General features: G+C 41.9%; 1 long non-coding RNA gene across 1 annotated transcript in view; it reads left to right on the top strand.

The window, feature by feature from the left end:
• Positions 1-15,418, top strand: part of LOC147584520 (uncharacterized) — a 92,872-nt gene extending 77,454 nt beyond the window's left edge. Inside the window, exon 4 of the long non-coding RNA XR_015250633.1 lies at positions 14,999-15,418. This is a non-coding gene — a long non-coding RNA (uncharacterized LOC147584520). The remainder of the gene's footprint in view (positions 1-14,998) is intronic.
• The last annotated feature ends 2,469 nt before the right edge of the window (positions 15,419-17,887 follow it).

Raw genomic sequence — 17,887 nt, 5'->3', positions numbered from 1 at the left:
ACCTAGTTCATATTGGTGGAGGGCTCCCTATATTATGATTTAGCTTTGAAAAAGTGAGACCACTGCTTAAAAATGAAGGGCGCGCATGTGCGTGCACACACACACACACACACACACACACACACACACACAAATAGGATGGATAACCCCTGAGGGAGACATTGGAGAATATTTACTCTGCAAGCAATGTTGCACCATGCTTGTCAAGAGCCTTGAATGCCAACCAAAAAGGAATCCTGAAGTTTATTTAGGAAAGGATATTTTTACATGAGGGAGGGAGAGTTTCAAACAGTGTTTCAGGAAGATGCATTTGGCAACAGGGCTTGGAATTAAAGTAGATAGGAGTGTATTGCAGTAGCCTTGAAAAGGGCTATAAAGCTCTAAACTAGCTTGGTGATTCCTAGAAGTAAAATTATAAATGGGTACATGATACGTTGTGGGTATAGAATCAGGACCAAATTGCACAATGGGGCCAAGGCAACTCACACACCAGAAGAAGGCTTCCATGGTCACTAGAAACATAGCTTCAGGTAGAGACAAACATTTAGGGAAGGTTAATAAATTCACTTAGGGATGATTGGACTTGATGTGCTATTGGGGCACCTACCTTAGATGTCTAACAGAGAGTAGGAAATACTAGATAGAGATAGGGTATGGGCAATATGAGACTGGACATTTTAAGCTTACTGAATTTAAGGTCTGCCTCTTTGTACAAGGAAGGAGAGAAAAAAGAACTGATAACTTGAGCTCCAATCCAGTGCCTGCGGTATGCTGAACACTTTACATATTATCTCACTTAATTATGAAAACATACCACCGACATGCAATCTTAGCCACATTTTATAGTGAGAACATTGCTCAGTGGCAGAAAAGTAGGATCCATCTGGCTCCACATTTTTTTCTAAGGCAACTTGCTTCCTCTAAAAGGATACGGAGCACTTGCTTACCAAGGAATTTTTGAGATCATCTGTTAAAAAGGTGAAAATGGGAGTAAATGAAGATGCCAAGGGGGGAAGAATAGATAGGGAATCATTAAAAATTAGGCAAAGGGTTTTGAGGGAAAACATACAAAATAGGGAGGAGTTCTAAGCCACAAGGGGTAGCCAACACCGTAGCATGATGTATACAGAAGGTAAGAAGGATGAAAACTGAAAATGCCCATTGTTTTGCTTTGTTTTAATGTTTATTTCTTTATTTTTAAGCGCAAGAGAGAGAGAGAGAGAGGGAAGGAGGATCAAAGAGAAAAAGAGAGAGAATCTCAAGCAGGCTCTGTACCATCAGTGCAGAGCCCGATGCAAGGTTTGAACCTATGAACCATGCGATCGTGACCTGAGCTGAAATCAAGAGTCGGATGTTTACCCAACTGAGACACACAGACGTCCCCGAAAAATGCCTATTGTATTTGGCTTATAGGGATTTATTAATGACTTTTGAGGGGGAAGTTTGCTTTGAATAGTGAGAACAGAAGCCACATTGCAAGCAGCATAATGAGATGGGAAGGAAACATTGGGCTTAGCTGCTGTGTAATGGTCTTCCAAAATGTTTAAACACTAAGGTGAAGTAAAGAGCCATTATCTTTCAGGGGAGTGGCAGAGTTAATGAAAGCAATATTTGTTGTTTGTTTTGTTTGTTTGCTCTTTTCAAAAGGAAGCCTTACCATGTGTTCATTCAGAAAGGAAAATGGCAGAGAAAGAGGGTTCCAAGATGAGAGGGGAATGGATAGAGCCAGATCCCAGAACAGCAGAAAGAACTACATTTAGAAATAATGGTAGCGACTCAGCCATTCAGAATAAGAGTGTGTCTTCCTCTGAAAACAAAAACGAAGGACCTCTGAACATCGAGAGTGATGACCCATATTAATTCAAATCAGAAAGGAGAAAGAGAAAGAAAAGACCAAAAAAGTGTTCCCAGGAACTTTATCTATAGTCTTTTATATAAGTAAATGTTTCTGTTATTTGTACACTTAAAGATAAATTTATTTTCATTTTAAAAATAATTGAATATTGTCAACACTCCTGTGATAGTCGAATAATGACCTCCTACCCCCAAAAATGTGCATGTCCTAACCTCTGGAACTAGTGCACATAACCTAATCTGGCAAAAGGGATTTTGTAGATGTGATTCAGTTAAGGGTCTTGAGATAGAAAGATCACCCTGGATTTTCCAGGGGTGCTCAATGTAATCACATGGGTCCTTAAAAATGACAGAAGTAGGGCAGTATGAGTCAGAGATGTGAAGATGTTGTGCTTCTAGTTTTGAGGATGGAGGAGGGGGGCATGAGACAAGACATCAGGAAGCCTCTAGAAGATGGAAAAAGCAAGAGAATAGTTCCTCCCTTAGAGCTTTCAGAAGCAATGGCAACCCTACCTACACCTTGATTTTAGCCAAGTAAAACCCGTTTCGAACCTCAGCTTCCCAGATTGTAAAATCATAAATTTGTGTTGCTTTCAGCGGCCAAATTTACAGTAATTTGTTACAGCAGCAATAAGAAACTAGTATAACTCCTTTGTCACTGCTGTCCATTTACTTCTGAACTTCAGTTGGTCAACCAGCTTTATCATGACGGATTTTGTACCACAAATGCCAGCACCATCTGAGGATTTACTCTGTGGGTTTCCTGTAAGATAGATAGTGTAAAAACAAAAATTGTAAGCCCCAGATATTTTGACTCCACCAGGGTTAAAATTGTATGTGAAACCATACACCCAAGTCACCGCAGTCTTTAACGAACAACTTTGGAAGCCTTCGATATTTTAACAACGCAAAGCACTGGGCTAGTCATTAACCACTTTTGTAAATGTAAGACCAAAGGTGAGTGACTATTTATAAGCTGGTTACCATAAAAGCATAAAGATTCGAGATCATTAGCCAGGTGGGAAGAGGGTCCTGTTTAAGGTAGATCTAAACATATTCTGTATTTTGTCCTCAAAGGGACCTTGAATTTGGTCTTCAGTTAGTCTCTGTGCTGAGAAGGATGATAGACTTTCTTGTGTGTTCTCCTTTTTAAAGCAGAAAGGCTTAATCCTGTCTCCTATGGAAAGTAACCTTAAACTCAGGCCTTGCATTATCCTTTGAGGCATGAAATTATATTATTGCGTTACATGTTTTTGTAGGAAGCCATATGTGTTTTGATGTGCCCCTACAGGAAACTAAGTTTAGTTATCCGAGCTTTAATAGACCCTCCAGCACCAGTGACGATTATTTCACTGCATCCTCACCAATTTTATTCCATAAATCTACCAGTATCTAAGGGACGTACGTTCAGTATGTCTTTTTCCTTTCCGCTACAGATCCTTAAAACAATCACGCAAAATTTTGTAACTCCTGTAAATTAGATAACATAACACAAAGCCAGCTTCCTTAACGAGAGCACCTTTTTCTTTGTGTTGCTATTTGTGGTATACTATGTGGCTCTGACAGGTGAAAAACAGGACGATCCTCATCTGGGGCAGGTGTGACTCCAGCCAGAAGCGAAAGAAAGTGATGTTTGTTTAAAAGTTTGAAAATAAAGCTTTTTTTGTTCATTGCTCTATATACGTGCAGCTGTGGTATACGCTTTATCAGATATTATAATAAGTTTGGTAAAGCATACATTTTGCTAAATAACATTTTCAATGTTACCTTTATGGTACGTAATGAACAAAGAAATCCTTCAGAAATGCTGTAATTAAAACTACATGAGGGGCCTAGGTGGCTTAGTCGGTTAAGCGTCTTACTCTTGGTTTTTGCTCAGGTCATGATCCCTGGGTTGTGGGATCGAGCCCCGTGTCAGGCTCCGTGCTGAGCGTGGAGCCTGCTTGGGATTCTCTGTCTTTCTCCCTCTGCCCTCTCTCCTCCGCTCGTGCTCTCTCTCTCTCTAAAGTAAACAAGAAGTTAAAAATTTTAAGAGCATATGACTCTTGATCTCAGGGTTGTGAGTTAGAGCCCCAAATTGGGTGCAGAGATTACTTAAAATGTAAAATCTTTAAAAAAATTAAGAAGCTATACGATGGAAAAGACTTCAGAAAAATTAGAACTAAAATTTGACTTCACTGTTACTGAAAAAACAATCATTTAAAAAATTATATGTTTGGGGGGCGCCTGGGTGGCGCAGTCGGTTAAGCGTCCGACTTCAGCCAGGTCATGATCTCGCGGTCCGTGAGTTTGAGCCCCGCGTCAGGCTCTGGGCTGATGGCTCAGAGCCTGGAGCCTGTTTCCGATTCTGTGTCACCCTCTTTCTCTGCCCATCCCCCGTTCATGCTCTGTCTCTCTCGGTCCCAAAAATAAATAAAGGTTGAAAAAATTATATGTTTGTATATTGCATACCCATACAGTTAACACACAGGTAATACATATGCATACAGATGTGTACAAGTGATGGCTTTCCCCACTTTCTTCTTTTCTTTAAGTCATATTTTCATGGCTTGTTTTTTTTTTTTTTTTTTTCCTAGAAAGTCTACTTTTCACTCCATAAAAAGGGAATCCCCTCAGGGGAAGCAAGGTATAACTCACAGGACTCCTATGAGCTACAAAAAGAAGTCTCAGTTATGAAAACCGATTTGAATTAATATGGTGTCAGAATGCCCCACAGATCACTGTATGGAGGGCTTGGCCCATATAACCAGCCATAAAATAATCTGATGTGCTTTTTTGCTGTGATCTATGACCCATGTATATCTTCAGAGCCCCTTGTATCTATGAGCAGGAACATGGCAACCATGAGGACGAGGAACTCAACTCAACTCTGCCTCATCTCATTGTGGAATTAGTACACCAGTACTTATGGCCCAAACCACACTTGGTTCTTATCTAATTAACCCCACTAATTTCTAAGACAAGATTGGGGGATATGAGTCTCTGAATCAAAGAGGTAGTTAATTCATATTTTAGGCCTAGGTCCTACGACACCAAATTCCTTTTGCTTATTTCATCAGCAAGGCCAAATGCTGCACATGCAGGACATTGTAGCCCCTTGACTCCTCACTTCTGGAAATGCTTCTGAAAATGTGAGTCCTAGTATGTGGTGCGTACATTACAGGCCCATAAATATTTGCAGAGTTTTGAGTTCCACACAACTTCAAACAAGACCCTGACACAGATAATCTTTTGACAGATTTCTGAGGTCCTGATTTTCCTAATATCTACCCAGATGCTGTAATGATGCTCGCAGATCCCAATCTAAACAACAGTAGTGCTGAACATTGTCATGAAGTGAAATTTTCCAAACTATGGAAACCCTACCGTTCTTTACTCTAAATCTAGGAAATTCCATAACTCATTCTCACTCACTCGTTTCCTGTTTTAGCTCTCATGGAGTTGTAACTAAGGACTTTCTGTTAAGTTTTATTTTCTATGCCCGTGTTGTGCTTTCTTTTTTACACAAAATATATCTGACTCTATCACCAGTAAGCTAAGCCTCTGATGTTTTAGTTATATTTATCCTACTCTTACCTTATCCTATCAACGCTGTGGCGATACACAGATTTCCAAATTCGCCGGTAAAATAATAAACCTTAATCTTTTGAAAGTTAAAAACTTTGTGAGAATCTGACAAAAACCAAAGACCCTAGTTTTGGGAAAAGGCACACACACACGTGCGTGCATGCATACACGCACACTTTTTTTATTTATTATAGTCACGTAATAGATTAGTTCAGAGCTTAGGGTTCAGAGATTTAAATTTCAAGCTCCGTCTCTTTCCAACCTATAGTATCAGCATTTGCTAAGTCAGGGCATTAAACTTGTAAAAATCTATTTTGGCCCATGAGTTCGTTATATTTCTTATAAACAAGATCATTTCACGTTTTGCCTCCAGAAAGTAGATATCTTAGACTAAAAAATGAAATCCCGATAAATAAATCAGAACTAATCCTGGAGTAAGGTAGAGGAAAAAGGTATTTTTACCCATCAGCTGGTTGTGAATGTTCTACTAAATAATTTCCTTATGATTTTTCTATAATTCCAGTATAATTTCTTCTATATAATTGTAGCCAAAATTTTAGAAATGCCTATCAATCTAGTTTCTAGATGCCGATTATCTCTAATGAGGGATGGAATTATTGGATGCTTAATTGAATGCAATCCCTGAACATCATGAAGGCTGTGATATTTCCTTGTCTAGGAAGTTAGCAGTATACCACCTTCTACATGACTTGTTATTATGTGTTTAAAATATGTTCATGCCACAGAGTTTTCTTCATTTTGCTGCTGGACTTCCCTTGGGTTCTTGTGTGCATATGTACATGGATATAGCCATAAAACTCAGTATCCTAACGTTTGGACAAATGTAAATTTTTGGTCATTCTGTTGTCAAACATAGTTTAGATCACAATAAATAAGAGCTCTGACAACAAGCTCCCTAAAACAAAAATACTCCCAAGTCCCAGCTCAATGGCTGAGTTAAGGTGACTTTATTATGAAAATTTTCAGTCTTTACATTATAGGAAGGAACTTAAAGTCTTGTCTAATCATGGAAGGAATTTTCTTTCTTCACCACCACTAAAAAAGGGAAATGAGTCAAGATACTGCCTCAATTGCAACAGGCCATTATATATATGTGTCAAGGGGATAAAGTGTTTCTTTCTTTTCAAAAAAAAAATCTGTGTGTGTCTTTATGATTATTATCAAGTGATACATTGGAGTCAGTAGACAGGGCTCTGTTTCCAAGTAGAACACTGTCTACAGAGTTTGGAAATAAGCTTAGGAAACAAATACCCTATGTTTGATACCATATGTAGAAGTACCATCCCTATGAGGTGGCATGTAAATCTGCCCCTAGAAAAAGTGGGTAGTCTTCTCATCCAATCTAATCTTTAAAACCAGGATATAACTTAATTACTCACTTCTGTGGTAACATGTCAGGCAGGAAGAGATGATACATGGGACTTGAAGAGGAAGAATCGATCAATTTTTTTCTCCATCCTGGCTACTGGAAATTTCAAGCTCAAGTCCACTTTTGTCAAGGATGCAGGATTTCACAGACTATATTTCCCATGAAATCCTCAAGTTACTTCTGTCCCCTCTTTTTTTTTTCCTCTTCGAATCTGATATTTCTAATTTTTTTCTTATTTTCTTATTTATTGTCCCATTTAAAATCTTAAAAATCTTATCATAGTTTAAATGTATGTATTATTACAAACAACTCAGTACTTCATATTAAAACTATAGTCATCTGTGCTTATCCAGTTGTGTAAAGGAGGGGGGTTCTCTAAAGAGAAGACGTGAGTATTTCTGCAAGGTGACTCTAAGCACTTGACATTATTTACATCCCTCGAGGACCTGAGCTCTCCAGACTCTCAAAACTTGATCATGCAACTACCTACCTGGCGTCTACATTCCTAAGCAGCCTTTGGGTATTAATTCACGTTGCTCCCTAGGGTAGATTATGCTGACCAGTAGACTAGAGTGTTCTGGTATGCTTGGCCTAACTTTCTTTGCAAATTTTCAGGTTTAGCATGCCAGTCCATTTACTGCTGTCTTCTGAGTTTGATTCGTGTGAGTCAGTTCTCTGAAACCTTACTAGTTTAATGATCTGGTAGAATTTTGTTGCTGATCATGTGCTGGTGATGAATGGCCCCTGAAGCCTTTGTTCTGGACCCAAAGCCCTGCCCCCTGTGGGCTTCCAGAGCAGCCAGAAAACCACTCTTTGGCTCCATTTCTCTCGAAGGAAGAAAAAATACTGTATTACACCTTTACATTCACTACTGATACATTTTGGAATGCCATTAAACACAAATGTTTCCCAGCACAAAACCCACTCCTAAGCCACTGGTGGAAAATGGTGGTGGGAAAATGGTGGGATTTACCCCAGACACCAAAATGACAAAGCAACATTGATTAGGTCTGAAACTGACCAAAGTCATCCATTCTCTGACTTTTTGCTTCCTTTCCAAAAAACCCTACTTCTATTGGGATCTTGTTGAATAATCAGTCAGATGCCTCTGAGTGGTAGGCTTATTCATTCCTTCAACCAAAAAGCATTAACTGAGCATCTCTACCATGTGTTGAGTGCCATGGTGGGTATAACATCCTGCCATACAGAACAGAAGAGTTGGCTGAGGAATTCAGATATTTTTAAATGCATAAATAAACGTGTTCTTATACATTGCAAGAAGATATATGAGAAAAAATGAATTGGATGTTAAAATAGAAAATAAGCCCGGGAGAGGGGGTCCTGGTGTTAGATTGTAGAGCCTTCTCCCGCCAAGAGATATCTTTTCACGGGACATGTAATATATGTGCCTGTCTGATTGGGACAGTCCCAGTTAATGCCAGTTGTCCTAGCATAATTATTAATAGAGCCTCCTTTTCCACGAAAAGTATCCTGGTTAAGGTAATAAATTATATGGTCACACTAGTTTTGAAACAAAGTGGGAACTTAGCAAACCACTCGGTCCTATAAGCCTTAATGACTTGTAAGTACTTTGGAAAACATCCTGAGGTGAAGATAAGCATTAGTAGTGTAATGGGCTGAGATTAACTTCATTCCTGGCTTGATTGCAGGGCAAAAATCACAGCTTCACACGTAATGTATTTAAGGGCATGAAATCAATGTTGAGGGAAGAGAAATGAAGAAAGTACTCTTTGGGAAACAAAACCGGAAGCCTTTTCAACATCGTGAAGACAGAATAAGAAGAGCAAAGCCCGAGGCCTTTAGCCTAATGGTAACCAAGAAACTTTTTCATATGAAAGCAGAGAGCAGAATGTAGTCATAAAACATGTAAGTGAAGGGAACCTTGGAAGTCAGTTTGCACAGATGCCCCCTCTTAGGCAAAACGATGCCACAGGACAGAAGTGTGAATGGTGTGCTTGAAGGCTGAGAATCACTGGATTGTATCGTGCATAATACAAAGAACACAGGCACAGGCCTCCTGTGTTAGGGTCACTGTTCATTAATCACATGGCTCATTCTCTCTGCACCTCGGTTTCTTCAAATGGAATCCTAGGATCAAAATTCCCTCCCTACCATGTCCCCGGTTTGTTGTGAAGATTAAATGAAATCATACAAGTTCTCAAGGGCTTTGTAGATTTAGTTGTTGGTAGGAAGACATCCACTAGCCTAGCCCACGTTCTAAGCAAAAAGGTCTAATGTTACCATGAAGATGTGGCAAAAAGTCTCCATACCCTTTCGAGTTGAGTAAAGGGGATCTTGATTCGGGTTTCACGGCTTTCCTATTCCTCCCTTCTCAGATCCCTCAAAATCACCGTGTCAAATACAAATAAAAGATGATAATTAGGCAACTGCCAAAAATTAGGGCTTTACATACACTCTGGTTTGGGCTGAGCAGGCCATATCTGTAAAAGATACTATGCATCATGGTTACGCAAATGTCTTCCCTTTCAAGGCTGGATTACTACAAACCTACACAGGTTCAGCAAGAGTTGCCCGGGAACAACTAAATACATTGTAAACAAGGAATGTGAAGTGGAGAGTGAAATATGAGCTTTCCAAATGAGCATGGTAATACAGATTGGAGTCTAGAGTGAGCACTGCGAATGGCAGCACTGACCTGTCAAGAATCGGAGACTTGGAAAGCCCTACGGGATAGGCTAGTTGTTTGTTTTCACGCTGAACAAAATATTCTTGAATAAATACAAGAGATCTTTTAAAACCTTTATAAAGAGTTAAGTGAATTGGGTGAACATACTGAATGAGTTGAGGTACAAGGCCACAGGGACAAAAATGCTCAGGGACCAATACAATAGAAGTTTATCTTTTACTCCTGGAAAAATCCAAGCAGGGGCTCCTGGTTGTAGGAGTTCCACACAGTGGCTCAGGGACCCCCTTCTGTGGCCCTGAGTACCCCTACAGCCTCGCCATCAGTGGTACCCAGCCCAGCCAGCCAGCCAGCCAGCATAAAGGGGGAAAGACTAGAAGACACACGGAAGCGACATGGAGTGTCCTCTGATTTGCCTGGCGCTCAAGCTCATGGCCATGTCCACCTTCAAAAGAGTCTGGTAAAGGAGTTCTAGTTGGGAAGAAAAGAAGAACCTGAATTTTTATAAACAGCTAGCCTTGTCTGCAAGAGATCAGATTTTTAGTGACGTAAATTCTGTATCAGGACCAACAGTAGATTGGAAGCAAGACAAAGAAGGGAAATAGACTATGAAATGACCCACTGTCATTTCGCTGCCATGGCAGCTCTCCATGAGGCATTGCACATAGCACAGGCCCCAGTTTTTTACAGAGCTGACAAAGCTCGAGCTAGCGACAGAGTATTTGTTACTCCACTGGCAAATCCTTTGTCTAATACTTTGCTAGTAACAAAAAGGATCCGTTTAAGGTATCTTGGTTTTGTGATAGCATTAAAGGAAAGTCTTTGGCCAGATCCATTCCCCGTGACCTCTACAGAACCCTGGAATCCATAGGCTTTCTAGAACTTTTCATTTGAAAAGTTTATACGCCTTGGCAATGATTTGCAAGGAGCACAATTTTCAACCACAGAGAGTTTTAGGAACTCTAGACATTGAGACCCTTGGGCCCAAAACCAATTTAAGTTCCCTCCTACTTTTCTCATCATTCTGGAAGGTGATCCCTGACTTAGCCACAGACTGCTTTGGAAGTGGAGAGACCAGTGGGAAAGAAGAAAGTAAGGCTTGGCTGCAGGGCCCGGAGTTTAAGTGAAAGGCAATACCTCAGGAAATTGCGAAACCACCCATCATTAAGTAGATGGTGTGAAGATGGAGAATATTATCTAAAAATACAAGACGCTGGAAGAAAAAGTGACTTTTCAGCTACCATTTGTGTCTCTGATTGTCTGTCTGCCTATATTTCTCTTTCTCAAATGAGGGAGAAATAGAATTCCTACATTTAATCTTTCCTTAACTGAGAATTAATAGGATGATATACCACAGACTTTAAATAGAACAAGAAAGAAAGTCTAAGGGGGTTTTAGGATAGAACATGGCAGGAGATGAGGCCACGTCCAATGGGCTGGCCCCTTGTGTTGGAATCATGGAGGTGACAGTTTTAACTCTTCTCCTACTGGGGGAACCAGACTCAGAAATACACCTCAGGGGCGCCTGGCTGGCTCACTTGGTAAAGTATGAGACTCTTGATCTCAGGGTTGTGAGTGTGAGCCCCATGTTGGGTGTAGAGATTACTTAAACATAAAATCTTGAAGAAAGAAAAAAGAAAAATGAAAAAAAGAAATAGACCTCAAGTATCAGAATAATTTCTAATGAAGCTGGGTCGGGAAACAGAGCTTGGATCTATAGCCACAGTAAGTTTGCTCAAAATTACACACTCCTATTCAGACCGACTTGCCCATCCACTTGCAAGGTTACTCATCTAAGAGGGAGCCCCCCAGAGCTGTCTGGAAGGATCTGGGAGAGGGGAGAGGGAAGGGATATGGATACGTGGAGGGAAGGGCAGACACACGAGAGGTTGAGACTTTGGAAAACAATAGATGACCTGAGATGCTTGTCATCAACTGTGGAACAGAGTTCAGAGGCAGAATGGATTTGGTCCTGACTTTGACAAAAATTAGGCCTTGCACACAGACAGGCCCAAGAGGGTCCAGCTGAGGGCAGGCCGGAGCCGCATCAACCATGGCTGGTTTTGCATCCCGCATTGAGGAGGGCGAGAGTCAACAGCAGAAAGCCATTGACCAGGAGCATGGGATTGTCACTGGGGGCTGTGGGATTGGCAGCAGCCTCCAGCTGGGCTAGGTTGCCTTTCTCCATGGTTAGCAGTGTTAAGGAAGAATTATTCCTGACCCTTGTTGAAGAACGGCAAGGCAGACTATTTAAAGAGACTATCGGGATAGATGTAGGGATCACTACAACGTGGTCTTGCAGTAGGGCAGAGAGTTTGGGCTCAACTCCAAATACAGCAAGGAAAAGAGAGAATTTATAGTCGAGGAACAGGATGGGGCTCAGTGGATGGGAAATTATTAAGAAAACATCAGAAGTGGGGCGCCTGGGTGGCGCAGTCGGTTAGGCGTCCGACTTCAGCCAGGTCACGATCTCGCGGTCCGTGAGTTCGAGCCCCGCGTCGGGCTCTGGGCTGATGGCTCGGAGCCTGGAGCCTGTTTCCGATTCTGTGTCTCCCTCTCTCTCTGCCCCTCCCCCGTTCATGCTCTGTCTCTCTCTGTCCCAAAAATAAATAAACGTTGAAAAAAAAATTTAAAAAAAAAAAGAAAACATCAGAAGTAAGAAGAGCTTCTGACCAAACAGGATTCTTGCTGTAGGTAGGCCAGATGATCACACATTAGCAGGGCTTATGTCGGGGAATGAGGAACCTCATCAAATGACCAAGGAGATCAGAGATCGAGGGCATGAGATTCTGCCTAACTCGGCTTAGCAGGAGTCTTGCTAAAATTGGACAATCCGGAGGTGAACACAGAAGTCCAAAAGTTGAGGCTTAGTTGAAAAGAGCTCAGGGGAATCTGATGATAGTCTGGTCCAGGAGAGAATCTTTGTCAGTAGACACACCTCCAACAGTTTCAGAATAGGGGGCACTAACAGAAACCCCTAACCCCTCCAGCCGAGCAGATGGTCTACAGCTATTTCCGGTGTGAATTTGCCTCCAAAATCATTTTCAAAATATTTGAGGCCCTCAATGTCTATAAAACATTATTAGGTTGAACCATATAAAACTGCCAGTTTTGAAGTGAACAGTCTGCAAAATCAATTTCAGCGATTTCATATGACTCAACTTACTGCCAAAGCAGGCACTTGACATGGTCACTGTTGTACAGGACACATCAGGGTTGAGGAACCCCTAGGGTCCTCCTAAAGCTCTTAGGGTTCAGGCTGTCCTCAGAGGACCCAAGAATAACCCTGATGATCATGGGCACTGAATTCCTCCAGATGATAGAACACGCTCCTGGTGTGATGAATTCAGTGACCTAATCAGACCTTTAAACCTTGAAATTAGAATCCAAATACCACCCGCCCCACTGTTAATGAATGACCTCACCACCTACATCTCAGAGAAAGGAGGGTATGGGGTAAGAAGGTCTGCAGTCTCTCACCCAGACACTATGGATTTGTCTACAGCTGAATTCACACAGATTATCTGGATGTCTTTGACTCTACTGCTAAAGAATCAACTTGGAAACATTCATTCTGATTGCATTCTATTGAGCCACAATACAAATGGATGGCAGTTTGCAACGACTGTGTATAATTAAGTTCTCATACGGGAGCCTGCTACCACCTACCCACCCCGCATACTGTCGCCAGGTGATCTTACTGAAATATAAACCAGAACGTGTCCTTTCTGTGATTTAAAGAACCAAGCCTGAACCTTGGTTGGGTTCAGGAGTCCCACCGCTCCCTTCTTCTCCAGGGTTACCCACCTGCAGCCTTTCCTTCGCCATGCTCCATTACTTTGCTTCCTGGAATGTGTCGTGCATTTCATGCTTCTGTGTTTTCCACATGCTAATTCTTCAGCGTGTGCGTTTTCTTCCTGTTAGGACTTTGCTCGGCTTGAGTTTTCTCTCTTCTCGACAATACTTGAATAAGATGCCCCTTCGCAGTGGTCCCATGTCCTCTTATGCATACCTCCTTCTTTGCTTTCGTGTTTTTAATGTTCATTTGTTTATTTTGAGAGAGAGCGAGCTAGCAGGGGAGGGTCAGAAAGAGAGGGAGACAAAGAATCCCAAGCAGGCTCCCCGATGTCAGTGCAGAGCAGGACACAGAACTTGAACTCATGAACCGTGAGATCATGACCTGAGCCAAAACCAAGAGTCCCAACGCTTAACTGACTGAGCCACCCAGGCACTCTCTTTCTTTGTTTTTATTTCACACTATATTTAGTCTTAGTTTACTAACTTATTTAACTGATAGGGCATTATAGGAGGTGGACACAATGCAGTTTGTGAAGGAACTACGTGAAATCACTTGTGCTCACAATATGAATGGAGAATAATTGTCTACAAGTTTCCAATTTTTTTTTGCATGGTTCTACTTCATAATGCTAAGATAGTTTACAATGTAAATTAATCTTTGCTAATTATTTTTGTGCACTGAAGCAGTCCTTCCGACTTTGATCAGAGCTAACAATGACTGGGCACCTATTCTGAGCCAGGCACCATGCTAAGTGCTACCTATCTCTGGCTAAGTCCTTGAGGCTACCCTCAGAGTTCTCATTTTAAAAAGGAGAGAACGGGGGCGCCTGGGTGGCGCAGTCGGTTAAGCGTCCGACTTCAGCCAGGTCACGATCTCGCGGTCCGTGAGTTCGAGCCCCGCGTCGGGCTCTGGGCTGATGGCTCGGAGCCTGGAGCCTGTTTCCGATTCTGTGTCTCCCTCTCTCTCTGCCCCTCCCCCGTTCATGCTCTGTCTCTCTCTGTCCCAAAAATAAATAAACATTGAAAAAAAAAATTTTTTTTTTTAAATAAATAAAATAAAAAGGAGAGAACGGAGTAGAGGTTCCCTTCCATTTACTGGATTGATAAATATGGGTTTTACACGTTCTTTCGATTTGGGTTTTCACCTGAATTCCAACTGAAGCACTATAATCTAATACTTGAAACCCATGGCATCTTGGGACAAAAATGTAAATATTTCCATCTTCTAGTAATTCAGCCTCTCTCTCTCTCTTTCTCTTACCCCATCTACAATTTCTGCTTACTTCAATAAGCACCTGGTGACATTTCTCCTAATTTGCCTGTTGTTTGGATCTTCCTTTTTTCTTCATCGAAGAGCTTAGAATCACTGCACAGCAATTGGTTGTCCAGTGCTAGCCGGATCACTCAAAAGGTATATCCCTGCCTGGTGGATTTTCGATTGAAATAAAATAAGATGACAAGAAAGTACAGGGAAGATGAATGGCTTGAGCTGATGGGCAGCATTTGGAATTGGGTTTTGTTTTCTTCGAGAACTGCCCTGTCATTTTTCTTCGTCTTCTCCTGTCTCTGCTGCGTCTGTCTAGGGGATGTCTTTTAAAGTGAAAAATTGAGTAATAGCTTCATAAGAAGTCCTGAGAAAATGCCTCCTGGATCCCAACTTAGCCTCAATTCACATGACCCGCTCCATGGAGTAATGTGCTTTTTTTTTCCTTTTATTCAATTAGGGCTCAATTATGACCCAGGAAATCAGCCTCTGGCCTAAATGGGAACAGCAAGCAGGTAAGAAACAGACAAGGCACACCATGCTTTTGCCTTGGACATCTCTCTGGATCTTTTGTCTCCTCTGGAAAGAGTTGCGATGTGGTAGTAAGTTCTAAGTTTTCAGAATCGTCTCCAAAGCTGTAAAGAGAAGCCTCCAGAGTCATTTTGCTAGGACTCAAAATAGGACACAGGTGAGGTTAGAGCAGGTGTATGCACAGGCATGCACACACACACAGGGAGCTAAAGGAAACGAGAACAGGCAATCCTCCGTCTAAACCCCAAAAAATCAAAGGGTTGCAACAATCATTTTCACGCATTGAACGGTAGTGTGCAGAAAGTAAAATTTAAAAATAAACACTACAACACCAAGCTCCCATCACCTGCTCACCGCCACCCCACCCCCCTTCTTTCCCAGCGAAGGGACCAAGGCATCATTTCCAGGTGTCCATGCTAAGGGGGAGCTTACTGGAGCCACCTGCTTGATGATCAGAGTTGTCTGTGAAGTTATATAAGTATGGATCTTCTCCCCTATGTATTCTGATTCCTGGTCTAGGAGAATCTATATTTTTTTAAGCTTCATATATGATGGACCTTACTGGCCAACCCCCCCCCCCAAAAAAAAAAACCCAGAACTGTCAACAAGTGTAGAACTGGCAGGAGTCTTTTTGAAGATTCTCAGTAGTTCTTCTCACTTTCTGATACTCACTTTGCCTTTTGAATGAGGGGATATTGGGTAGAGCAGGCTTCCCCGGTCTGCAGCATGGGTTTTAGCATCTTGCTCCTCCAAAGAACACTGGTATGGTCTGCATTTTGGGGAACTTAGTAGAAAAACAGAATCTCCGGCCTCACCCACAACTGAATCAGAATCTGTGTTTTAACAAGATCCCCACAGTCTTTGCCTGCACATGAAAGTTTGGGAAGCTTCCCGGGGCACCTGGGTGGCCCAGGCACTTCAGCGTCCGACTCTTGGTTTCAGCTCAGGTCATGATCTCACGGTTCGTGGATTTGAGCCCTAGATGAGGTTTCTTACTGGCAGTATGGAGCCTGCTTGGGATTCCTTCTCTCTCTTCTTCTCCCCCTGCCTCTCCCCAGCGTGGTCTCCCTCTCTCTCTCTCTCTCTCTCTCTCTCTCTCTCTCTCTGTGTCTCTCTGTCTCTCTCAATAAATAAATAAAGTAAATAAGTAAGTAAGTTTGGGAAACTCTGCTCCATCACTCCATCTCTGATAGGCACTAAGGTGGTTTATGTAAGTCAACCCTAAGCCATGTTCCTCTGGGTTAGCATCTTTGTCTGAAAGTCTGCACGGTTCTAAACCCCTCCAGGGTTGGGCCTGCCCATTTGTTCTACCATAGAAAAGATGAAAGCTTGACCTTAAAGCTGAACTGCTGCTTTGAACCTCACTGTTGGCCTACAAAAATCCCTAAGGTCAACTGGGTCCTCCTCCAACCTGTTTTCAGCAGGCTCATTTATAGCTGGGTTTCACTGCCCTTGTGGCAGGAACATGCTATTAAATGGGCACAACATTTCTGAGAACAGCCGTTACTTAAAATTCCACCTGCGAGCTGCTCTCCCTTTGATGAAATGGAAGATCTGATGTGAAGTTGCTCAAGAAAAGCATGAAGATTGGTTACAGCTGCCCATGTGCTTTGCTGTTCATAGTCCAATGCTAACCAAGAGTCAGCGTATCCTTATAGAGGATACAGAAAACTATAGCACTGAAAAATTATTAACATTGATGCTAAATGAAAAATCCAAATGAATAATGTATTTGATTAATTTAGAGTTTCCTATAAGAATTTATTCAAATAGTACCATTTGATCTTTGGAGAAGTGAAGTACACATCTGTGAAATATTTGAAATACTGATAGACTCAGTCACTTAAGTGCCTAACTCTTGGTTTCAGCTCAGGTCATGATCTCATGGATCGTGAGTTCAAGCCCCACATCGGGCTCTGTGCTGACAGTGCAGAATCTGCTTGGGGTTCTCTCTCCCTCTCTCTCTCTGCCTTCCTCCACTTGCTGTTTCTCATGCACTCTCAAAAATAAATACACTTAAAGAAAAAAATGGAAGTTCCAATAGAGAATAAATATTAAGAAATTGAAATCTGAGGCATTAAAGTGTCCAATAAAAAAAGTGTCTAATAATGTCTCTCTTGGTTACACAACAGCTCAGTTGCGAGTTTAATAAAAAGGATTGTCCAGGGGCATCTGGTGGCTCATTCAGTTAAGCATCTAAGTCTCAATCTTGGCTCAGGTCATGATCTCACCGTTGCTGGGTTCAAGCCCCACGTGAGGCTCTGTGCTGACAGCATGAAGCCTGCTTGGGATTCTTCTCTCCCTCTCTGCTCCTCCCCTGCTTACTCACTCTCAAAAAAAATGTATAAATAAGCTTTAAAAAAAAAAAAAGACAAAGGATTCTCTGCTTATCAATCAAAACCTGGCAACTTACTATGCTCGGGGGTTACTGTAGCTGGGGGGTTACTGTAGCTCTGGAGAATGGCCATTTCTCACTCAACATTTACTGAAAACCTACTCTGTGCCTCATTGTGGGTGCTCAAGATACAGAGATGAGTAAGACATTGTTGCTGCCTTCAAAACATTACAACCTACCAGAGCAAGGCATGTAAATAACAATAATGTGATCAAGTTCTAAGAAGCATTTATGCTACAGGAATGCTCTCAAAAAGGAGGATCTAGGGGAGCCTGTGGTGCTTAGTCAGTTAAGCATCCGACTCTTGATTTCCGTCCAGGTAGTGATCCCACAGTGGTGAGACTGACCCCCCCAGTCGGGCTCCTTTCTGAGCATGGAGCCTGTTGGGGATGCACTCTCTCCCTGTCTGCCCTCATCCTCTTG

The sequence above is a fragment of the Puma concolor genome, chromosome A1 (genome assembly GCF_028749965.1).
Source record: "Puma concolor isolate L17-30 chromosome A1, mPumCon1.1.hap2, whole genome shotgun sequence".
Classification (NCBI taxonomy): domain Eukaryota; kingdom Metazoa; phylum Chordata; class Mammalia; order Carnivora; family Felidae; genus Puma; species Puma concolor.
The sequence above is the reverse complement of the archived record's forward strand: the minus strand, read 5'-3'. Positions and strand labels throughout refer to the sequence as shown.